The following is a 24,029-nucleotide window of genomic DNA, read 5'->3' as shown; positions in this document are numbered from 1 at the left end:
CACGTCCTGGACAACTAAGGGAGCAAATTCAGGGAATGTTTCCCAAGCATGAGATGACCACGTCTCCAGGCATTACAGCTTCTGCTACACAAAGGAGCTGGGTAGGGCATCACCACAGAGCCCTGCAGCCCAAGAGCCCGGCTGCCTGCCATTCAGCTGCTCCCCAAAGCTTTACACTTCACCCCCAGCAAGCCGACCCTCACTTAGCCGTGGAACAAGGTAAGCCTCATGGCTCTCCTGGATTTGAAAGTGGGTCTGGACATGCCAGCACCCCACTGACACTCTGGGGCTTCTCCAGAGCCCTTCGTGTGCCTCCAGGCAAGATCTCTCCCTGCGTGGGAATCCAGACCTCCACACTGGAAGCAGCAGGCACGTCGGCTTCTGAAGCAGTAGGCTGGTTTCACTTGGACAATGCTGGAACAAGAACTGATTCTTACACTCTGCAAGCCAGAGCTCTGTATCTCGCACGTTCAGCTTGCAGGAGAGCCACTCCCTTGCATACCCCTTCCAAACCGTCTCTGTCCTCTCCTCCTCAACTGTCCTCTCTCACTCTGCCTCTTCAGATGGCAGAACAGGGGGAGCTGTGTTCCAGGGCAGGCATCCCGATCACCTCCAGCCCGAGCAGCATCTTGTCTCTTCAATTCCCAGTTTGCAGAGAAATGCCAGTTACAGGTGGACGTCTCAGCTGGGCATGGTTCCATGCCATCTTCAACTCCATCCTCCTTGTGCTGCTGCACACCCTAAAACGTGACCACACTAAACGTAAAGCTACACTGTGACATCCTCCTCAGCCCTTCAGAGGCACTTCAGTTGTGAGTCTCTGGTGATAGCGCAACGCTTGCAGACCGACTTCTGTAGCTGAGATTTGCAGCTGTGCAGAAACTCCACAGCAGCACAGACCCATTGCCAGTGACATGATCTACTTCTGATAAGGACTTGTGCTTGAATTGCTTCTGAGTGGCATAGGGCTCAAGAGTCACTTTAACCTCTGGGGTTAAAGAGTGAGAAGGAAAAAAAAAAAAAAGAGAAGATGGGGAAGGTTTCTCAGACCTATTTAGTACTAAAACTAGAGCCCTTCCCTGGTACACAGAAAGTGAAAAAGAAATTCAACATGGAAACACCTTTTCACAGTAGTGCTACAGAACAGAAATGGACGAAAGCACACTTTATAAAGTTTTCACTTAAGTGTTCTCATTAAAAAGGGAAAAACAGGAGCAGTGTATAATCATTAAGGTCATCCAATATATTTTTGGGTCCTCAACACTCACATTTACTGAGACTCCAGAAACTACCGTAGAATCTGCTACTTCTAAGATGAGTCGCAGTAGGAAAGTCCCCTATATTTTCTAGGAACCAGTAAGGCAGCCAATGATTGAAGCGGTCATCTATATATGCACCCACACGAATGAGAAGAAATGACTTCTATCAATAAATGCACCTTATATTTAACATACTGACTGCAGATTCCAGATAAGAGACTGTAAGTAGAAAAAAATATTTTGGGACAACATTCCCCAGTTTAATTTGAATGCAACACAAGTTTTGTCAAGATACATTAAAGGACAAAAGAGACTGGAAGAAACAGAAACTAATTTAAACAAAATAAATGAATTTAAGGATCTTTTGAAGGAGGAAAGTAAATACACAACGGAACTTCAACACCCCATAGCACTTGCTTGCATTTTCAAGTGCTGCATCATTAACTGTATAATCTCTCACCACATCTGTGCCTCCCAAAACTTTATTTAATCTCAGCTCCCTGCCCCCAGCTTCTGTCTGATCTAAAACTATGAAGGACCAAACTGCCTCTCACCTTCCGATTTCTCTCCACTCCAAAACACCGCACTGGAAACGCCTCCTTTCCAGCAGGCATACTACTTCCCCTCGTCGCCAGCCACCCGCTATCGTGGAGACACTTCACATTTACTCCGCTGACAGCTAGCTCCTTCACACTGCAGAGCCGGCTCATTCCGTTCCTCCTCTCGGACGCCCGGCAGCCCCACGCAAAGCTCTCAGCAGACACATCTGCAGCAGCAGCCGCCTCTAGACTGGCCTCAGGAGTAAACCCCAATCTGTTCTGGACTTGCAAGCATCCTGGCTATGTTCACCTCTCTTACTTTCCAAACAGTCTGCAAGTACCTTCTATTAGAGAAGGAGGGCAACACGCAAAATCTAAATTCACCCGAGTTCTAGGTTTGAGGCGGGTCAGTCAGAACAATACTGATTTTAAAAGTCCAATCAGATTACCAGATGACCTTCTAATGAAGGAATGCAACTTCACCGACAACGTAGAATTGGTTTTCGTGTTAGTAGGTACTGAAGAGATAAGCCTTTTGCTAGGCACAAATTCAAGAGTCAAGCCAAACTTTTATGAAGTTGTTTTATATTGTTTTGACCAATTTCAACATTTTTACTCCATGGTCAATACAGCTGCAAGGAAACTAGGAGGATACAGGATTTCTATGAAAATTCACACAGTCTTCCAGCACTGGTCATCTACTTCAAGTTATGATACATTTTTGACTTCTGATCTGACAGTAAGAGCTCAAACATTCGTGTGCAAGTAGCAAACTAGTAACACTTCCAGATAAGCCCTCAGGCTCCTAGAATTACTGAATAGCAGGAGTCTCACCTTCAGAGAGTACAAGGTGGCCTTCTTGAATTACCGGGACTCTTGATAAAAATCCAGCAGGACGAAAGAGAAATTCCACCTCACTTTTGAATACCTCAAAGTTACATCCTCATCTATCCATGGAGTGAACTTAAAACAGATCCGCCACAAGCCAGCAACACCCTATCCCATGAGGCTGAATTACTTGGAAGAACCGCTGCTTGCACAAGACCAGTGACACAAACTAAGATTCACTCATGAAAGCAACTGCAAGGAGAGTTACAAGCCCTAGCATTTGAGTGCAGAACACTATTTGCCATCCCAATAACAGTCCATAACAGAGAGTTCGGTCTTACTGAGCATGAGGTCCCGGACTCACCCAGGCTCCCTGTACAACCACAGACCAGTCACTAGCTCTCTTTAGACACTTCCTGTAAAATGGCACGCCACCCCATTTATCTGCAATATTTACACTGACAATGGATTTCTCCAAGCATGAACTTAAATACATATTCCTACATAGCTTAGCTAAACGTGACACTACATCTGAATAGTCTTTACTGCTATTGTAATAAATTAGTAGTACGCCAACAAGGACAAAGATAACTACTAATACTTCATACCTGGCTGTTGACAGGCGCTTGATTCCCACAGCAGCATTGTAAGAAGTGTCAGAGTAAGCTCAAAGATGCAACGGGAAACCTTCCAGCCACTATAAAGTTGCCTATTCTGAAATCAGTGGCATACGCAAGTCTCCTGTATCAGGTTGTAAAGCTGGCTGTAACAACACACAGGAGTTTTCCCCAGCACTCGCAGAACCCCCTCACCAACATCAGACATAGCCTAAGATGATTTTTTTTTTTTCCCAGCCATTGAGTTTTCTTTCAGAAAAGATCCCTGTTCTGGGGATTTTCAGGTATCACCTGATGTAAAGTAGCTGGAAATCTTTGCAAGTATTTACAATAAATTAAAGGTTTGTGCCAAAGCACCAGATCACTACAGTTGGTAGCAAGAAACTAAGGCACAGACCTGCACTGCAGCAATCTATAGTTGGTTTTAGATCTGAAGGAGAGTATCAATTTTATCAGTATTTCTTCTATTTTCAGACCTCATATGGCCTGTAACTGCAAAGCAGCATTTATTCAATCCCAAAGCAGAATCGAAAAATGTCAACACAATCATATTAATATATCCAGTATCTTGTTTCTCGCTGCAATCAGTGCTACATAGATAAGATGAAGATACAAAATCTGAATATTATAACCAAAACTTCTATCTGTGTAAATCCACTCAAATCCCACTTCCCTCCTGCTTTCCAAAAAACGCAAACCCAAATTCCCTGAAGCAACAGGAAAGTGTATTAAATTGGGAGGTCTATGCATGCAATGGCAAAAATCTGCCCTAACATATTTTAAACTACACTACGGGGAGCACTACTGAAACATAAAACAAAACAAATTTGTCAAACAGATCTCTGGGAGTCTGAAGAAAAATCTCACAGGTAGCTGTTCCAGGAAACCCGCTCAGTAAAATGGCTATCGCACATCTGTCACGTTTTACCTTTCTAGTAAAGCGTCAACCTTATGCGTAAGCGTTTTTATTAAGCACAAGAAGTGTGTATAATATAAGCATGTATATTATATAAGGTGTGCTTGCACCACTCTGCCTTATTTCCCTCTCCATAAAGAATGTCTGAACATGAGGAAGAACTTCTTCCCTCTGAGGGTGACGGAGCCCTGGCCCAGGCTGCCCAGGGAGGCTGTGGAGTCTCCTTCTCTGGAGATATTCCAGCCCCGCCTGGACGCGGTGCTGTGCAGCCTGCTCTGGGTGACCCTGCTTGGGCAGGCGGTTGGGCTGGGTGACCCACAGAGGTCCCTTCCAACCCCGAACATTGTGATTCTGTGATTCTCTAAAACTATGGCTCCCAAGTAGCATAACTGTTTGATGGAGAAAAGTACACCACCACCGCTCCCCTAACCCACAAGAACTACATGAACAGGTTTTCCAGAACCAAGAAGGTTTACAGTTTGGCAGTACCTCCAAACAGCGAGGACTGCTGGGCACATGGTGTCAGGCATCACCAAGCAGTGCCACTTGAAGAACATCTGCAGAATCCGTGGTTGTACCAATTTAATTTTCAGTTGACAGTGAAAAACAAAGCACAGCATCCCTGAGACGCCCTTAAGGGATGCAGAAACACCTTAGCGTTAAACTGTTTTAAATACAATGCTGCACACCCATAAGTTTAGGCTAAATTACACTAAAAGGCATCAGAAATCTCACACTGCAGCTCTGCATTCACCTAGTCTGGACGAAGGAAGGATCCAAATATTGTACCTGTGCTAGTACTGGATCAGCCAGTAGATATAAACTGGCCTTCTCCAGCGGATGATTCAGCTACCCTACTATACACACACACATCGTGTACAGCTTCAAAATGCTTCTTAGAAACAACTCTGAAGTACATTTGCACAACTTCTTCAATTTAAAGACCACCAACTCTCCGCATTGCATCATTCGTACCTCTGGTCAACAGCTGAATGTGAGCATTGGCATTTTCAAAGTGTGTTTTGAAAAAACATTTCATGTACATTACTGCTATACGAGTGTTCGCCCGGCAAACAGAACCATTTCCACAGCTTGTTAAGAATTACACAGCAGGTAATCATCCCACAGCTTCCTATGCATGTATTTATTAACCAACCACTACACTGTAAATATGACCAGTGATGTTTATGTCTTCAGACTGTAAAATAGTTTCCAAACCCACAACTGAAAGCTCAGTATCAAGCTTAAAAATTAATATATGAGTTGAGCAGAGGAAGCCCCACCACTACGCAAGAGCAGAACTATCAGAGTATTTTGTCACCAGAGACGGGCCAACACCCTAGCAGCACTAAGGGAAGTACAGGCAGCAAGGCCACTTCACATCTGAATGGTTAAGACATTTAGCCATTTATTTCACTTCTATCATCACGTTAATTTTACAGCCCTTTCAATCACACATTCAAGACTAAGGGTAAAAGAATCCAAGTGTGCAGCACTCCAAACACAGGCTCCGAGGGCATCCTCACGCTCCCAGCCCATTGCCAGCTGCCAGAAGAGACTGGACTTACTGAGAAAGGGAGATAAATTAACAGCCAAAACAAACACAAAATGCTCTGTAAATCTCAAAGACAAATGCTAAACAAACCTGGTAGATATTAAAGGCCACACAGAAACCAAAGTGTCCTTCAAAGGCTGTACTATCTTCCAAAACAGGGCCAGACAGAGCACAAGCACTTTAAGGATGAGGAACAAGATGACCAGCACAAAGAGAAGTGCATCAAATTCATCTGAAGCACATTTTTGACAGCCAATCAAAATCTATCATAACTGAAATTAATTACAGGCTAACAAATCTTCTAATGCTCAGAAGCTAGTCAAACACATTCCACAGCAAAATTTCCTTTTTTTTCTGGTATGCATTTATCCCCGGTAGTTTTGGGGGCTGGGAATTTGGGTTTAGGTCAGCCCCAACCCAGACAGCAGTGCTTCCTAACTACCTGCGAGAAGTTACACACTTCAGCAGGCAGATTCAGCAGCCTTACATATGGATTCAACACTTCCATCTGAACCACCAGAGGTTTCTTGATTCAATTCAGTAAATGCATCATTTGGTATGTAATTTAGCAGGGAGGATAAAATTTTAAAGCTGCTTCTGAAAACAGTGCAATATGCTCAGATTACTATATAAAGATTCTGGAAAAGCTACAGGGAATTTAGCTACTGTTACATATACTGCTGCCTCTGTTGGCTTGGAAATGCCTCCTAGCCCTGTACTTCCTTCCAGAGCTGGTTTATGCAAACAGTAATTGAAAGCATTCACCATCAAGCCTTTCTTATTTAATATCAGACACTGTAGATTTCAGTGCAGCTTCTTAAGCAGAAAATGTGAAAGAGCCACCACAAACATGTTCACAAAGGTAGACAGAGCCTAACAGGAGTTTGGTGAATGAGCTGGTCTTTGGGGAAAGACAAAGGCAGCGAGAGCAGCAGATCTTTCAAGATCAACATGAAAAGAGATGGTTTGGTCAGAGAGGAAAAAAATCATCTCTAGAATACACCTGTTCTGCTGACAGAGAAAACCTTGCTCTAGATTAGAAGCCTTCAGACTTTCATGGCCAAACTGAGTCAGCATCAGACAGTTTAAAGCAGTATAAAAATAATTTCAAAAAACATTGTCTAAGACTAAATGAGGACAGGAACTATATTCCCTGGTACCCCAATATGGCAGCATTTCACTGTCATGTCAGTGCCACACAGTTTATTAAAGGTTACCATGAGCTGTACCTATCTCCGCTCTTTCACTCCTGAAATTACGGCAGGGTACCTTCCCCTGCACACAGAAAGCTTTTTCTGCCTTCTGGTCATTGCCGCTTTAAGAGCTGCTGTGACACTGTTTGCGCAGCTGGCAGTCTGACCAAAGACCAGGAGACAACTCGGCATCCCCAGGCTCTCCCTAGGTGCCAGAGGCTGCAGGACACTACCTGGGGACGAAAAAACATGCGTGCACCACTGCTGCTGGCATGGTACTTACTGTGGCAAGCAGAGGCCTTCCATCTATGAAAAACTTCCACAATTTTCTTTAAGCAAGCCTGGAATAAAGACTATTAAAGCTGCAGCAAATGCACATGGCTATGCACTTGACTTGGACATTGCTGAGTTTTGGTAGCTTTTAATGGCATCTAATACAGGGGGAAGAGGCAGGGAAGCCAGGAAAACATTGCCGTATGCGTTTAGAGAAACTTGTTATTTTTAACAGTGCATTTTAAGACCAGCAACCCTGAAGCAAAATGGTTAGAACATTTTCTTCCATCAGTGTTCCGATAGCATACCAAGAGCTTTCAGAGGGTGGATATTTTAGGCCAGTGCAGCAAAACAGACTGATCCCAGGACGGAAAGCTCACCCACTGTGGCAAAAACCAACATAGGAAGGGTAAGTTTATTCATCCATTCTGCTGAAGAGCTTAAAATGGAAACATTCTATATGTCTCTCTTCAGGCCAGGATGAACAACTGAACAAAAATGAATCACTACTACAGCAAGTGACTGGAAAACACACTGATGGAAACTGATGGTATCTTTTGCATCTCCCTCCTACCCACGAAATAGTCCTTATGACCACATCGTTGCAAGTTTTTGCAAGTAGGGAGCAAAAACCAAATCCTTTGGGTTTATTTTCTTCCTTTAACAAAGCTTCTGTGTTTCTCCAGCTACAGAGGCTGATCTGTCAGGTCTCACCTTTCCTTGCAATCTCTACTCTGCATATATTCTTAGCTATGGACGCACAACTGCAAACGTCAACGGCAGACAGAGATACTTGCGAAATACATCACACCCAGTCCTGCAGCTTTGGGGGCTGAAAAAGACTTGAAAGTTTTAATGAATAAAATTGGGGTGAAGAAGTCATCTACTTTTAGTGCATTTCAGTATGAAAAAATTTTTTCAAAATGGTAACTGACAGCTTCATTTACCAAACATTCAGATTAAAAAGAACAAAAAAAGAAAAAGATTCACATTCACAATGAGATAGTTAGAAGCTAAAAATAACCGGCCAGCTGCAATTCCCACCTTATGTGGTTAGGCAGAAGTGCTTTCTTCTCCCCCTCCCCAAGCACACACACACACACTCACTTCCTTCTTCATTGCAACATCAGAAGCTGAACTTGATGCTAACAGGCCACAAAGTCCTGCCCAGAATTTAAAGTCACGCCCCAGTAATTACATAAAATAAGCTCTTAGCACAAGTGGTTCAAAAAAAAAAATCAATTTACTCAACCTCAATTTTGCTTTTAATTCCAAAATATTTTGAATGATCATAAAATAGAAAAGCAATTTTCATTTTTGAGGTTTGCTCCCTCTCACCCAGATGTCTCCTTAAAAAACCATTTTTTTAAACCTCACTGCGCAACATCAGCATGTTCATTTATCTCGCTGCTATGCCAATACAGGGATCAAACCCCCCTGAACATGCAACCTTTTAAGGAGAACGTTTTCAGTATATCTGACCTTTATTTTTTGTACATAAAACATAAACAAGGATAGTGATAGTGGGTGAAGGAGAAAAAACAAAGGAAACCTAGGATAATGTAAAACTCAACTGTGCAGATGTCCCACTCAAAAGGTGGTCACAGACCTCACAGTAACACACAAAAGCAGCAAAGCCCCTCCAAAATCTTTGCAAGCTTCCAGTAAGAAGGCAACGTGCTCTCCTCTGACCTGCCCTCTCTAACAAAGAGGCAGCACACACAAATTCATGAGCAGAAAAACCCCTCTACACTGCACACAGTTTTTCCCCTGAGAAGAGAGAACAAATCACATGACAGTTATTAAAAAAATTTTGTGCTCTACTGGTACCCTGACAGTAAAAAGACCAATTAAAACCCCACTTCATGGAGGAAATGGCGCCAGTAACCAACATCTTCCCTACTGCACAGAAATGCAGCTCCCTGGCCACCAGTTACCCACCAAAGCTCAAAAGCCTGTTTCTAAACACCCTGGTTTTTAAAAAACAAACCCAACCAACCACCGCAGCTGGTCCCAGCCGCTTGACCCCACCAGGACAGACCCAAGGACAGCCATCCGTTTCATTAAGTCACTCCGAGCTTTGCAACAGTTTTCTTCAATCAGTCCTCAGCTGGGGGAGGTAGACCCCACCCCACATCCCCCTTCTACTAACAGTTGTAGCAGCACTTGTGGTTCCACGAGGTTAGCAGCCAGCAGTAGGAAGTTCTCTCGCCAGGCGCCCACGATGCGAGCAGTAACTCTTCACATCCGCAACCTGCCCATCGCCTACACAGCTTCCAAGCTGCAGGAATACCACGGCACAGGACGCAGAGGGACTTCCAGCCAGACACTCAGCGTTCCTCCGAACTTCACAAGAGTTCCTCACTTATGAATGATGACACAAATTAAGCTGTCCTTGTGGTTTAAGGCAACCGGGAAGACAGAGAGCATAAATATGAAAGTTCTTTGACTTCCTCTCTGTACACCCTTGAGACTCTTACCCGCAACTTCACTGACAACAGCTGCAAATGCTCTCTGGACAGGAGAGAGGCCCTGCCACTGGGGCCGAACGTTCTTTACCGGGGATGTTTTATTCTTTACACATTCACCACAAATTCCCTGGATGGCTTTGGAAGGCAGGTGTACTTAGCAGAGCTCAAAGATTTCTGTTGTGCTGGCCTGCTTACCTAAACTAAAGCTCTCCCTCAAGAAAAAAAGCAAACAAACCGAAGCTTTCCACATTTGTATTAATGAAACAAACAGCCTGTTTGAAGAAAATTAGTACGTATTGGTGCTTCCTCTTCCAATTTTTGGCTCTTGCTTATATACTGCAAGTATTTCTCAGACTTCAAGAACACATAAGACTTAAGAAATCACTTTTCACCTTCACATGATTCCTGTCATAAGGTGCCATGACCTGACATTTTAAAAAGCCACTGTATACCTGAAGAATGAAGTAAAACTTTGGCAGTACGTGTTTGCTTACGCGTCATCCTCTTCCAGTCAATATTCCTAGTGCCCAGAAGACAAGCATTCTGCCTGGGGCTTTCCCCTGCTTAAGACAGGGATATTCTTCTATGTAGGCTATAAAATACTGAACAACTAACATGCAGCAAAATATGTCAGCCTTTCAAAAAAGCCTTTCTTTCTTTCTATTACATATGTGAACACAACCCCCTTTTTGGAAAAAAAAAAAAAAAAAAAAAGAAGCAGGTGCAAGTAATATAAAGCACCAAATTTAGGTTTCCCAAAAAACACTTCAGAAACACAGCAAAATACAGTGAAAGGAGGGTATGTTCATTCCAATTCAAGTCTTCCGCTGCAGTTTGCAGCCCAAGACAACACAAATGCTGCTAGACCCAGCTAATTCTCAAGAAACAGAAAGTGAAACTCCCTAATTTACTCATTAGCTTAAACTCAACAGTGGTACAGGGGGTTTTGGTTGGTGTATTTTTTTTTTCTACAGAAATTTAGTATAATTTAGCAGTACTACCCGTACTTCACTAGAGGGAATTTCCTACCTTCCAGCCCCATCCTCATTCCCCATCTGTTCATTCCTACCCCCGGACCACTGCCTTTGCTACCCACGGTTATTCTGCAGCTGGATCACACTCCGGTAGAACCAAGGTTTGTGCCAACACAACTCAGGCAACCAAGGAGAGGACAGAGCAAGAGCTGGTTTTAATTCAGCAGTAACATCAACTTAAAATTCATGTTAATTTACAGACTCATGGTTTAAAATTCACAATCAATTTCATGCTCCCAGACCCCTGATCCCTACCTCCTCAAGCTCTGTGTTTCAATAGGAATCTGAGTTTGTATTTTTCTTTCAGTCAATACATTTCAACTCTGTCAAGAGACAGAAAACAGCTTACATATATAATCATAGAGATGAAACTCCGAAGACAAATAAAAATATCTGGATTTAGTCCTCAGTTGTCAAGGCTGTATCTTGATTTTCAGGTACATGAGTATGGCACTGGTGAATTTGAAGTTATTAAAGTTTAATAAGGTACCACTGCTAATGACTGACAAGATTATTAAGTTTTGGAAAAACACCCTGATACCCAGTCTTTCTTAAAATGGGTTTTCTCCTTTTCTTGCATAGTTGCTTATTATAATGCTGACCAGAAGGGGTAAAACTGACAGATATTTTACGGACACACTATCAAATGAATTTTTAAAAACTACAGAATGAGCATTCACACAAAAGTTTCACAGGTTGTCTAAAGATAACCCGAGCTTGAAGATTGCCAAATCTTAAGAGGCTTTTAATATTTGGTTTCTACGCCTTTTAATACTAACCTTTCTGTTGCCTAATAATTTTTTATATGTTTTGTTCAATTTACAAAGTGAAAACATGGCAGATTAAAAGTTAGGCAGATACACAGGAAAAATTCAGCTGAATATATAGTATTTCTTTTGGCAAGAAGGTGCTAAGGGCTCCATAGTGGCAGAATAAGTAATCATCACGATGCTAAACTGGCAAAATTCACTTAGGCTACGGCATGACCTGCATGCAAAACCAGCCGTGAAACAGAAATGAAGCGCTCAAGGCAGACTCCAACGTTTGTGCATCTGCTTTAGCTCTATTCCAGACCACTGCAGCGCCCCAGCATTGCAGCCATCTGTATCTACCCTGGGTAATTGAAGGTGGAGCCAGAACAGCTACCACCATAGCTTCAGCTATTAAGACTCCTTAATGAATGGTCTAACAATAAGCCAGGCTTAACCAGTTCTCTCACTGCGAGGGCCTTAACCATAATAAGCCTCTTGAACATTCCTATAGTGTTTTCCGGACATCTTGCAGCATGAGGCTACTAACTGTGCTCTCACAGCCTTGTGAGGCAGGTATTAGTCAACCTTTTTTTTTTCTTGTTCATTTAAATACAGATAAAAAAACTGAGGCAGAAAGCTAGCAAATTACTTCCCTGTGGATACACAGCTGACTAGTGGCATACAGAATCCAGATCTTCCAGATTCCAGCCCTGTCATCAGCCAAAAGGCCATCATTATGAAGAAAGAAATTAGTCTGGTCTTATAAATAGCATTTGAATATAAGTCCTCCTAAAATATTTGCAAGGAGTTGACCTTAAACTTCAGCGGAGCTGCAGTGGTAGCCTGGGGCTCCAGTCTGCAGCTTGCATGGCAGCAGACCCGGGTGCTTGTGCCTCTGCCTCTCCGGATATCTCCGGAGCCTGGATCCAACACAAACTGCGCAACACAACAGACCACAATCTCATTTGACCACCTCTGGCTGGTGTGGGCTCAGCTATCAGGAAAGGACAAGACTTCTCAAAAACAGAAACAATGTTCTTCCAAAACACTCAGGTGGCCAAGGAAAAAGAAACTAAACAACCAGCCTTAGTCAGCAAGTTTCTACTGCTTTATTCTAAGGCACTAAGCTATCCTTGTCAGGCTGGCAGAAAGCTCACTGTAACGTACCGCTGGAAACCTGAAATGTAGGAAAGGTCCCCAACACACCTGAAATTTGGAGCACTTGTTCAAGCGAATACTCAGCCAGCCTTTCGGATCTGAACTGCTCCTACTGTATATCACACATCTACTTGCAATTTCTGCAGCTCTTTATGCATATTAGGTATCTTTTGATTTACATCATGTTCATATTGTGACTGCATCTTCTGCAGCAGAATACTAAGCCCAATGCTGATTTTGTACCAAAAATCCTCTACTATCTGCTTCCGTAAGAGGACGACTTCACTTGAAACTACATACTTTTTGGTAAAGCAACCCTAAAATACAAAGTTGAATATTGCAAAAGCAGAGTTGAAGTAAACAAAGCAAAAATAAGGCTTTGTGTAGCAAAAAAAAAAAAAGTAAGTCCAGTAGTTACTGATATATTCTGCTTTTAGATACCTGCATTACTACCTCCTGCCCACCTGGGCCATCAAGTGCTGAACACCACCTTTACAACCCTAACAGGAGCTTTTCCTCTGTGGAAAGAGCCAAAAATGGAAAGGTTGTTACCTTCCGTGGGGATCCTCTGCAGAGAAAAGAGATCACGCAGAAATGTGCACAAGCGACCCAGAGGAACAACTGCCTGAGTGGAACAACAAGGTGGAACGTTTTTTTATTTCTAATCCTCACTTTAGAAGCACAGTGTGGTTACAGGCAGGAGAGCCATAAAGTCCTCCCATTTTGGGCTGTCTGCTTCCCAAATGAATGTCAGACTCCTGACTCTGAGAACACGAGCCTCTAACACTCCAGCGAAAGCTTCACGTCTCTTAATGCCAAAGCAGCAGCAGAGTCAAAACTCACTGCGTTCTCCAGAGGTTGACAAACTCACTGTGCTGGTACGCATTAAAGCACCTCCGGACTGTGGCAAAGCAGATGAGACCTGACTCTTAACAGAGGCTGTTTCCATCCCAGCTCACATTTAGGTCTCAATTATCTTATCTGCTCTGCCACTTGCATACTTTCCAGATAAGAAATATTTTTCCTCTCTTCTGAAAGAAGTTTAGAGTTAAAACTGAAACCACAACCAATGTTAAGATTAAAAATGGTATAAATGAAAATTCATTTGAGACTAATACTTTTTAAGAAATATTCTATGTACAGGTTAAAACTGGGAACTAGAGTTAATCAACATGCTAAGTTGTACAACACTAGTACACTCTGCAAGTGGAAAGGGAGTATTTTCTTGACTTCAGTTTCTTCACGTGGTTTAGGTCAACGATCAGTTCATCTGAAGTTGAGAAACTGCGTAAGAGTTGGGAGGGGGGAACAAGCCTGTTTTCCAATCTATGACTAACAACGAGGCAAGCGCAGGGAGGATCTAACATCCTGAAGGCGATGGTAACAAGAGGTCATTAGCTAATTCCCTCAACGATACTACTTCCTTTTATTAAATAACATCAGGTTTTAATGATGTCAAATCGTTTTTTTCCTCCTTAAGTATACAGCATACTTAAACTTTACCTGAACCAGTCAAAATAAGCAGAAACACACAAGAAACCCTGAACTGAACAGCAGATTATCATAAGCCAAGTAAGAAGTAAGTAAGCCTCATCTGATTTTTATGCAAAAAAAATACAAATTTGAGAGAGCGTATATATTCTCTCTCACAGCTATTATGTATCTTTGACCTAACAAAAGCAGTACCAAATTTGGCTTAAAGTCTGTTTTAACCAGCACTTTAACGTTTACAAATAAATAGAGCCAAGTTTTTCATCAGAAAAAGAGACAAACACAAACACCATTCTAAGGCTGAAATGAAGGTTCCACTTATTGCTTAAATCATTTTTGAAAAAGCTTAATCAATGTACTCTCACGACCAGCTATTTATGATCTATATTACTACAGCACCTGCGAGCTTCAGTTATGCTGCAGTAAGACCTACAAAACCACAGCAGAAGTGATGCCTGCTCTGAAGAGATTACAATCATCTAAAAGATGAATAGTTAAGAAACACAGCAGAGCACAAGGAAACAGTCGATTGGAATTTATGTTCTCTGTAACTGCACTTTAGTACACTTTCTCTTGTGCACTGAAAGGATCAAGGTGCACATTTTCTTCCTCCACCCGCCTCACCAAAAAAAACCCCTCCAGAAGTCACACGAAGACAAAAAAAACCCCAATACACAGAAGGAAGATGTTTTGGCCAGTAAGACTGGAAGAAAACTATATATTTACACATTCTTAATACCTCTACTTCCCATAAAGACAGAAGGGATTTCAGTTTTTAAGTTGGCATCCCATAGAGTGAGACTGAACCGCAAGAAAATCAGCATCCTTCTGGAGGGCGAAGAGGCTGGGCAGACTCAGGACAGAGCTGCTCAGACAATAGATTCAAAGCTGTTTCAGTGGGTTGTTAACAAAAACCAACAACCCCATCTCCTTTAACAAAACATCCAGGAAGCTCATGAATTCGCTCCAGCGCGACGGGTGCATGCACAGCTTTTGGAAGAATGCTGTTTTCATTTATAGGAATTCTTTGAAAATTTACCACTACATCACAGCAGTGCATCCAATGCAAACCAGCAGCCAGAAATGTTTATAAAGCTTTCTGCTTAGCGTTAGACTAAAAATCCAAACTCTTTTTGCTGTGTAATAAATCAGTGCTCTGCGTTTAACAATTTTCAGCGGTACCATATGCTACGTACTCCCATATGTTCCATTACAAGGGAGAAAAACATCATCTCAAAGTGAATCACCAGTGACTATATTCTTGTAAATCTGCCTTAAACACTCACAGCGTTCAAGGGCAACCCTAAATAAATCTGCTCGATTTTATGCCAGATTCTGTGCAACAGAAGAGCAGATCACTTCTTTAAAATCAAGGAAAAAAAGAGTTTTAATGCAGGAAGTGAGCACGCGATTTGCATCTCTCCAGAAGCAGACTCATTATGCAGAAAACCTGGCACACATTCATCAATCCCAATCTAATAAAGACATCGTGCTCATAAAATGATGATAGTATCTGGTAGTCATAACACCTTTCATCCTAAACTGCTTCCCGCATGTGAAAATACGCACGCTACATACAAGATTCATTGCTCTCAGTACTGAAAAGCAGTTACTCTGGAACATGGCACCTGCCACATTCTGCGCCACAGTAACTCCGGAGAGCGGTTTGGGAGAAAAGTTAAAACCCAAACCAAAGCCATGGACACATTTCAGGCTACAGAGCAACGCGGTAGGTTGTGCAGTTTCCTAGACAGGAATTTATCCAGGACTTTGGGGTTAACATCTCCACTCAAAGTGACAATTTCTTAGATTAAGTACAATCAGCTTTCCCTCTCTGCCCAAAGACAGCACAACCTGAACGTAAAAGCTGCTTCTATCGAAGCAAAGGCACGAAGGCCTGGAAACGCGGCACACCGAGGCCACCATTTGCCCTTCTTTTGAGGAATTAGTTGGTCTCTCAGGTAAGCCAACATTAACAGAGTGACAGCAGAAGGGGTTGCAAACGGGGGGGAATTCACTAGCCCAAAATTTTAAAGGCAGCCTTACGAAGATGAGTTCACCTGAATGAGCTGTGCTCTCCAGCTTTGCCCAATCAACCCCCGTGGCCCAACCATGCCTAATTATGCTAATACCCAGAAAGACAGACTGAAATTAATACGTCGAACAAACTGTGAAAATGCCCTTATTTGAAAGCCTTTTGTAGCTAAGTAGGAAGGCATGCAACTGCACGTTCCCACATAACTATTGGTTTCATTAAATTCAAAATAAACCAGAGTCCATTTTGACCTAATATTCAGGGTGGGGAAAAAAATAATAATTACATCAACATCAAGCTATTACCTGTTCAAGGCCATAAGTGCTTGCTTCATTAACAACTCGGACAAACTTGTTTTGTAAGCTCCCTATATTAAATTTGAAATTTCCCTTCCCTTACAAATTAAACTATCAATTTCTTACACAAAGGGAAAGTCCAGTAAGACAACACAAACACAAGGCGGAGCACATAAACAAGAAAACTTCCAGACTGCTCAAATCACATGCATTCTTTGCCATCCTCAATAAGAACAAGCCTACCCAAGCAACCTAGACAATCTAATATCAACAATTTCTTCGAATTCACTTAAACAACTTTTTTAAAAAAAAAAAAAACAAACTAGCAGTACTCCAGGTTTCTTCTATCTGAGAACAAAACCTACTGATCTTTGCATATATTTTTCACATTTCCAACCGAAAGTAAAAATGAAATACCCACGATACAGTTCTACAGAATAAGGACAACTTGCCACTTTAAAAGCATTGCTCTTTAATACTGTGAAGTGGGGCTTTATAAAGACTCAACAGAAGTTGCCACAGTATCATAAATACTTAGGAGGGCACTGTGATTTCCACCACCCTTCAGTAGCTCAGGAGATGGATGACCACACCCAATTAATTTAGTTTAATTTCCATTTCAACTTTCCTCCTCATTAATTAGGAGCTGAGGTTCACATAGATTACAGTTCCTGGTATGCAATATCAATGTTAAGTGGCGCACGCTGTACGATCACGCTTTGCGTGCTGCAATACAGCCAGCAGATCAAAATGAAAAGTCAGAATGTGCGCTACCTACATAAAAATAGGAAGACAGCTTTCCTTCTCTTTAGTCAAAATATCTAAGGAACCCTAGCTTTATCAGATCAACACTTTCTAAAATATGTTTCCCAATATATTAAAACAAACCTAACACGGTGATTTCGGACAGCGATAACAAGACAGTGTCAGGAAAACTCACTGAGCTTCCCTTGACAGCACTAACGAACAAGCAGGCGCAATGCAATTGCATAATGTTTATTACACAGCGCTAAGCCAAAAGCAATCAAATCATTCAGCTTTAATCAATGGCCTTCAGATAAGGAAGTAGTTTGAAAATAATAAGCATAAAACACTCTTTTGGGTTTACTACTTTGAATTTTTTTTACTGTTGCATGAAAGCACATCTATTAAAAAAGCTGAGCATGTGCTGAGACTTGATTTTATGGAAGTCTACTTCTTTAATATCTTTGATACCAAAATCGCACTTTCATTCAAACTCAGTTTGCTGTAAATGCTGTCACTAAACCATAGAGAGGTTCCATTAAAAGAACCTGAACTCTATCTTAAAACAAAAGGACTGTTTTCTATTTAAAAACATTAAGGACAGTAAGAACTTTTTTTCCCAGTAAAATGAACAAATCAGTAAAATTGAAAGTGTTTTGTGAACACCTCCTCCCTCGCCACTTCCCACAACCTGAATGCTGCAGCATTTCAGCAGGCTGCAGAACAACCTGGAACAAAAACCTGCAAATGGAGAAAACAACTCTGTGTTCCTGCTCCAACCTTGCTGACCCCACCCTTGGTGCAGCCAACTTCACAGACACTGCTACCCCTCTGCTCCCCAGCCACAGGGTTTCCTGAAGAGCCCGTGTCAGCCCAGCAAACTCCAGGCCAGCTGCGTACAAACAGGGTTTTTTCTCTCACAGGCAAGACAGCTGATTAGTCAGAAAGGACAGAGCCCAGTTCTGTTGAAAGATCATCCTGTCCTGCAACACATTACAAAAAATACATTTAACAGCAAAAGCCTGCTGATACGAGATCCATCTTTAGAATGCTCACAAGTAGAAATACCTCATCTTTAAAAGTTATGACTTGCAAGGTTCCTTTTTAACTGATAATGAACTTAACAAAGCAAAAGCAAAGCACGCACAGAGAATCACTGTAAGTAATACATATACAGAAGAAGCAGTCTGCAGTCTGAAAACCCTCATACTGGGAAGGGAAGATGGAAACAATCTAGCTCAAGTTCTCCTCAGATCAGATGCCAGAGGAAGTTATATGATGAGTTACAGGGTAAATAAGAAATCTTGATTTGACAAAACCTGAAAAGAACTACACATTAATGCAGATAAGAACGGTTTGCAGCCTCACTGTGAGTGCATAAAAGATATAAGTTGTCAGATATTTGTGTTTATTTCAATGTTAAAAGAGAGTTTGTGAACAGATGTTCACATTGAAAGCACACTCTGTATTGTTACATCACCCCCTGAGAACTCAGAATTAGCTGGCTACCAGAAGTGACACAGTTTTCAAGACATAAGACAGAGAGGAACAAGCATTGCGTATTCTTTCTCTCCACAAACAATCCATTACCAATATAGAAATACTGACACATGTACTCTAATAGATCTAGTATAAGACACAATAAAGTAATGACCACTAGCAGAATAAGCAACACGACCCTAAGCATTGTAGCATTCTCAACATTTGTTGAAAACATATAAGCAGACCTTAAAGAACAGATTGGAGCTCACTTCTCCTCGCCCAAAGACGAGCACCATAAACTTCTCATCACCTTGTGCACCGCAGAATACCTTCCGCAGGAGAGGAGAGGCGAGGAACGTGCCCCGTCGATTCACAACCCTGAACTGCTTTCATCCTCCTGTTCAGATCACTGTCCCGTAAGGTGGGCAATGTGATCTGAAATCCTCCTGGACAGAAAGCAGAACAGAGCACAGCTCACCCACTACCTGGGCACATCCTCCCGCTCGGAGGCTTCGGCACAGCCGGGAGGCCGTACCAGCAACACCTGTTCTGCTGTTTTTAAACAGACATGGGAGCAGCCATGACCGGGTGCTGAGCCCGAGGACTCCACACACCTGGAGATCAGCGTTCAGCTGCTGGAGCACAACCCTGAGGAGAACACCCTGGCTGCGGACGGCAAACCCGGCACCGAGCTGCTCAGCTCTGCCCAGGCTGCGTACATGACCAGGGAAAATCTGGATGCTACCACGGCTACTGAGTAGCTACCAAATTTTAGAAATACCATAGTTATAAGATTAGGGAATTAATTCTGCTTACGTTCGTGGGAGAAAGGAAAAAAAAAAAAGACACAAGGAGATAGATATGAAAGAAAATTCTAAGGGCTCAGTACTTGCCTAGTGTCCTCCTTCTCTCTCCTTCCCATGCAAATATGAGTACTGCTAGATGACATTCAGCACCTACAGTAAATCATTTCTTGATGTCATTAAAAGGACAGATACATCTGCTAAAACCAGACCTACGTAATTACTTCCAACTCAGTCTAAGCAAGTGGACAGTAACCAAGCTCCCCTTTTCACCCGAATTTCACTAGGCCAATACTAACGCCGTGGAAACGACGTGTTCACAAACCGATCCGGGCACCCGCTGTTTGTCCGAGCTCAGACAGTGTCCCCAGCTTGCAGGTGAAGGAAACGCGGCCGCTCTCCCTCCTCTCCCCCCCACCGAGACATTTCCCCCTCCCCACAGCCGACAACGCGAACGAACGCGCTGTAGCTGCTGTCCCGGCCGTGCAACTCCTCCACGCCGGCCGGGCTCCCCGCCCCGAGGGGCTGCGCGGCGGCAGCGCTCCCCAAAGCACCCCGGCTGCTGGGCCCCCGCACCCCAGCCGGCCGCAGAACGAGGGCAGCGGGCCCAGGGGGGGCTCGCCCACCCGCCGGGACCCAACCCCCCCCCCCAAAGCTCAAAGCCCCGAGGCCGCTACGCCGGGTCCCGAGCAGCTCCGACGGAGCGGGCGGGCCCGGCCGCACCCCTGAGGCGCTTCCCCGTGAGGTGCCCCGGGACACCCGCTCCCCCTCCACCCCCCCCCCCCCCCCCCGACAGACAGCGACCGCCGGGGCAGCCAGAAAGTGCTTTTTTTAGCCCCAAAATCGCCGCCGAGCCCGGCCGCTGCCCCTGCTCCGCCGCCCCGGCGGGACCCGCCTGTCAGAGGCGAAGCCGCCGCGCGCGCCCCCTCAGCCGGTGCCCGCGGCTCCCCCCCGCCCCCCGCCCCTCACCTGGTGCCGGCCGGCGGCGCCCGGGAGGGAGGCGGCAGGAGGGCGGCAGGGTGTCCGCCGGCCCGGCCCCGTGCCCCGTGCCCCGTCCCCGCCGCTTCCTGCCACGGCCCCGCCGCCGCCCGAGGTGCGGCTCCCCCGCCAGGCGCGGCTAATCGCGCGGCCGCTCGGCGATCGGCTCCACGGCCTGCCCGCCGTGGGCGGGAGGGAGGGACAGAGGGAGTGGGCATCGGCGCTCGGCTACCCAGCCCGGTGGCTCAGGCCAGGCAGCGGAGCGCCACCGCCTCATCGATAGCACCTCCTCGAGCATCGGCGCTCGATTCGGCCGCCTGCGCGGTCCCGCTGGGAGCGGAGGCCCCGGGGCAGGCCCAGCCGTTAACAGCAGCCGCCCCTCGCACCCGGGGGGGCTCCTCAGGGCCGCGGGTAGGCGGTGTGGGGGCCCACAGCGGCCTCAGGTGTGTGAGGGGCCGCGCCCGGGCCTGGGCCTGTAGTGGCCGCCGCCGTGTGAGGGAACTGTGTCCGGGCCCAGTGAAAAGGCAGCTCTGAGCCTTTAAGTGCCTGCTGTCAGGGCTGGGGGAGCCGGAGCAACGGCTGCGTGTCTTGTGGCCGGGCACATCGGGCAGGGATTCCCAGTAACAGGAAAAAAAAGCGAAGCTTTGCCTTAATAGTGCTGTGCCTGCAGGAGGAAAGGACTCCCAAGAAGAAGAAGGAGCTTTAGCAGTGGTTAAGAGGTCTGGGGTAGGAAGAGCTGAGAGTAGAGAGGCAGGGTAAGGTGATACAGCGTTCTTGCTGCACTTTGTGGTTCCCTGCAGCCTCCCAATCTAAAGGCAAGTGCTCCTTCCTTTATCGCTATAGAGCCCCACAGTGCCTTATCCTTTGATAGTTTTTGAGTACTTTCCTGCTAAGCAAACCTGAAGGAGCAGAGCTTTGTCTTCTTCCTTGTGCAACCTCATTCTACACTTGTGTTCCTGATAGCCGTTTTTCTCCTGGGCTTTCTTCTAGGACCATCAGCCCTTTGAAACTAAAGGCACAGAAACCTGAAAGCCGTGTGTAAGGGTGTTGGTGTGCGTTCTGTTCTTCAAAGGCCGAGGTACCATATTACAGGCTTTTTGTTACAGTCACCTAATTCATCCAATAAATGGATTGCTGTAATCTCTGTTTATAAACTGAGATTCTTAACCTTATTTTTTTTCCCCTCTATTCCTTACAAAGGGAAAGAAAAGCACAGCAAGCATGTTTTCTGTGTCAGCTACTATGTGAATAGCTGATGCTGACAAAGCAGGAGGCAGAAATGTTGCTTCAAACTGAGTGAATGTATGTAAACCAATAAATGAGTCGTGATGAGAAAAACAGTTTTGGTGAAAACATGAGCCAAGAACAACAGCTCGACAGAGAAGTTCAAACTGTCCCTGATAGCTCGCAGGGGCGTAGACAGTTAAGTTTCTGCATTTGCAAGGGAAACATGGCATTCCTTAAAGCTGAACCTCCTCCCTTGGGTTCCCGCTGAATGCCTGAGAGATGACAGCAGAGGGTGTCTCCAGAAGGCTAATATTAAACAGGAGGAATTAGGAAGGAGCAACAGCAAGTGAGATTCCAGTTTTGACCACAGAGTGAGCAAAAAAATTTTGCATCAGCAGCTGCCTGCAGTTTCTTCCAGGCTGCACACAGGTCCTCCTGTTCAAAGCGTTTTGGTGTGCTCTCGTGTTGGGAAATGCCCCTGCCCTGTGTGTGATGTGCGGAGGACGGGCTGCTCCGAAGGAATACATCGGGTCAGACAAACAGAAAGGGCTGAGGCAATGCAACACAGGATGAATTGACCCTGGAAGGGCAGCCTTGGTTCAGACGTGCTTGCAACTCATTTGCTGCCCACAGCAACATGAACAAGGCTTGCAGGAGAGCTGGAAGGCTGGACGTGGGCACAGATGGAAGAGATGCAGACAGGAGATGGGGAAGAAAGGGGGGGGGAAATAGCTTTCTAAAGCTGCGAGGGGGCTCTGGTTTGTTCCGACAAAGGGCTTTAGCCAGTCCCATCTCTGTTTTTAACTCTGCGATTGCATGACTTTGGGAAAGTGATTTGACCAGTTCAAGCCAGGTGTGTATCTGCGGGGAGCGGCCAAACCCCTGGGTGCAGCGTGGGCACCCCGTGCCCTATCCTGCGGCCCCAGGCAGCCCTGCCAGGCACCGCGGCCCGGCACAGGGAGCAGGGCGGGAGGATTGCTTCCCGAGATGCCAATAACCCCTGGCACCCGGCACTGCCTGGCCACGGAGAGCTGGCGAGCAGCTCTGGCGTTGTGTCTCTCTCGCACCGAGTCGGATGCCCTCGAATGGGACATCGAGCTCTGGGAGCCGCTCTCATTAGCGTTGACTTTTAGCTCTGTCTCAGCCTCATCTCCTGAAAAAGGTAATATTTGCTACGTAGAAAGGTGTCGGGCATACTTTGCGTGGGTGTTCCGCGTTAAAAATTGTCGGTCAGGGCAAATGGATCTTTGGGATGAGCCACAGGAAAGCAACGTGTGTACGCTGCGTTCGTACAGTTCTTTTCAGAACAAAGAGCGTGACCTGCTGCTCCTCTCGGCTGCTGGGTGCCCGGTTCGGCGAGTTCGGAACGGCGCCGCAGTGTTTGCGAGCTCAGGCCTCCTGGAGATAAAACCCATTTCCTTTCCCTTGGTTAGGTGTTCGTGGTGTCTCGGTGAGTCAACACGTTGTTCGCTTGAGGAATGCAGCACACAGCTGCTAAGGGAAGCATTTAGTGTGGCTCTGCTGGAGGCAATGAGACTAATTAGTTTTTCCCAGGTGACGCAGAGGTGCAGCAAGTGGCCAAGTGAGATATTTAGCCTGAAATGTCAATGGGAAGCATCTTCCTGTGGAGTGGGAAGTTGTATTTAATGGTTATAAATTATTATTTATATTTATTATTATAAATGTCTATAAATATCTGCAGGGTGGGTGTCAGGAGGACGGGGCCAGACCCTTTTCAGTGGTGCCCAGCAACAGGACAAGGGGCAATGGGCACAAACTGAAGCAGAGGAAGCTCCAGCTGAAGATGAGGAAGAACTTCTTCCCTCTGAGGGTGATGGAGCCCTGGCCCAGGCTGCCCAGGGAGGTTGTGGAGTCTCCTTCTCTGGAGACATTCAAGACCCACCTGGACGCGGTCCTGTGCAGCCTGCTCTGGGTGACCCTGCTTGGGCAGGGTGTTGGGCTGGGTGACCCACAGAGGTCCCTTCCAACCCCTACCATGCTGTGATTTTCTTCCTGCCTGTGAATCTCGCTGCAGGATCTAGATTGTGGTCCTTAATTTTGCAGCAGCATCCAGTCAGAAGAGGATAACCTGTGGCTGGCAGGAGCGGGGCATTCGCTGTGGATTTGGGTGCTTGTTGTGTGGGAGCTGGTATTTACTGGTGTGAAGCGACTGCTTCGCCTGGGTGAGCGTGAGATCACGGTACCGTGGTGGTGCTTTGCTGAGAGTATGGAGGAACAAGGAATTCATTTCTGTATCAAAAAAAAAAAAAAAAAATGCAGAGAGTAGTGTGAGCATCGAGACCAGTCCACTCCTCACCTGGGTGCTGCTGTGCCTGTGTGCCCTGCCGTCCAGCCGCTTCGTGGCAGGTGGGCTCATC

General features: G+C 45.2%; 1 protein-coding gene across 3 annotated transcripts in view; it reads right to left on the bottom strand.

The window, feature by feature from the left end:
* TAOK3 (TAO kinase 3) overlaps window positions 1-20,522 on the bottom strand; it is a 94,885-nt gene extending 74,363 nt beyond the window's left edge. For 2 of the 3 annotated variants that reach the window (XM_075434458.1, XM_075434461.1), the window contains exons 1-2: window positions 20,416-20,519; window positions 19,537-19,599 (exon numbers count right to left, since the gene is read on the bottom strand). The gene's annotated coding sequence lies outside the window, so the exon portion shown is untranslated. Of the gene's footprint in view, window positions 1-19,536; window positions 19,600-20,415 lie in introns of all 3 variants that reach the window. The other variant, XM_075434459.1, reaches the window with a different exon arrangement.
* Window positions 20,523-24,029: the final 3,507 nt, after the last annotated feature.

Source organism: Opisthocomus hoazin, chromosome 13 (assembly GCF_030867145.1).
Source record: "Opisthocomus hoazin isolate bOpiHoa1 chromosome 13, bOpiHoa1.hap1, whole genome shotgun sequence".
In the NCBI taxonomy this organism is placed as follows: Eukaryota; Metazoa; Chordata; class Aves; order Opisthocomiformes; family Opisthocomidae; genus Opisthocomus; species Opisthocomus hoazin.
This window is presented reverse-complemented; position numbering and strand designations above follow the sequence as displayed.